At 62.3% G+C, this 1,412-nt stretch overlaps 1 protein-coding gene across 1 annotated transcript in view; it reads left to right on the plus strand.

The window, feature by feature from the left end:
• The window catches only part of SMG5 (SMG5, nonsense mediated mRNA decay factor), a 22,374-nt gene that overhangs the window by 7,698 nt on the left and 13,264 nt on the right, over positions 1-1,412 (plus strand). The window lies entirely within an intron of this gene.

Consider the following 1,412-nt stretch of genomic DNA (forward strand, 5'->3'; position numbering starts at 1 on the left):
ACTACAGTGTGGAGGCCATGTACTGCTACCTGCGCTGGTGAGCCCCTGCCGCCACCCCCCCGCCGGGCGCCCTCCCGCTGCTTTGCACACAGCCACCTGGATGTGTCGGCACGTGGGCAGCTCACATTGCTCTCTACTGTCTCATGCAAAGCACAGGGCTGTTGTCTCGAAGAAGGAAATACGTTTGACAGGGTTGATAAAACATGACCGAAGGAGCCTCGGTAGGAACCTCAGAACTGCAGAGCTTCAGTGCCCTGAGGGGACAGCGATGACGGTGGGGGGGGCTGACTTGACGGCAGGGTGGATCACAGCCTCCCCGATCTGCCACTCAGCTCTTAGGATCAGAAGTATTCTCAGGGCTCCCGAAGTTGATCAGAGTTAGGTTACTGAGGCACTGTTACCAGGTGCGTGTGAGACTGGGTGAACCAGCGTGCCGCTGACTACGTGACAGGGAGACGGGACCCTCACAGGCGCCACCCGAGGGCCCAGGTCCCAGCGCTTCTCAGGACAGGCTGTGTGGTGGCTCGGGCCTCACAGCAGAGGGTCAGGCGCTTATGGCCTAGGAACACGCCTGGTCCTGCCTTAGAGCTCCATGCGCCATGGCCTGGGGTCACCCGGGCAGGGGAGCCCATTCCCATGCCACCAGTCTGTGCTGTCACGTGGCCCCTCCACCTCTCAGTGCAGACGGCCCCTGTGCAGCCGCGGTCACCCCGGTAGGGTCGCCGTGTTCAGCGCCATTTTGTAGCACGTTCACCTTTCCTCACATCCCTTCCGGGGAGCGCCCCTCGCTGCTCCCGGCCCCTCGTCACACTCCCGGCCATGGTTTAGGGCAAGTCGCTTCGGAGCACCACGCACATCCAGGTTGGGGGTGCCCCTAAGCCCCACCCCCTTAGTGCCGATACAGTCCCATCTTGTGGGGCTTGGCGCCGGGGGTCCCAGCTGGGCCGCTCCTGGTGCACTGTCTGCGTCAGTCACTGGCGCTTGGCTGACCCGGAGGCTGGTGCGTCTGCTGGGTTGGCTCCGCTGGACTCGGGCGTCTCCATGGGGCCCCTCCTCAGGGGAGACCAGCTTCTTACGTGGCAGCTTGAGACTCACCGATGAACGACCAGGAGACTGGAGGCAGAATCTGCCTGCCCCAAAGACCTGCGGGCACCTCCAGTGTTCGGTCAGAGCAGCGTGTAGCCCCCAGCACCCCTCCTGAGATTTCAGGGTCCGGGGAGATAGAGCCCAGTGTCAGTGGAAGGGATGGCCGAGGAATTCACGTGAATTCTTTCCTGGCCTCACTGTGTGACCATGGTGGTTCTAATGACGAGGACTTGAAGGTGCAGCTAGGGCTATAGGCTCCATATGAAGCGGACTTGGGATGGGGGCTCGGCTCTGCCACATGTTGGCTTGTGACCTTGCCACCGTGT

This window comes from Pteropus alecto, unplaced genomic scaffold, assembly GCF_000325575.1.
Source record: "Pteropus alecto unplaced genomic scaffold, ASM32557v1 scaffold49, whole genome shotgun sequence".
Lineage (NCBI taxonomy): Eukaryota > Metazoa > Chordata > Mammalia > Chiroptera > Pteropodidae > Pteropus > Pteropus alecto.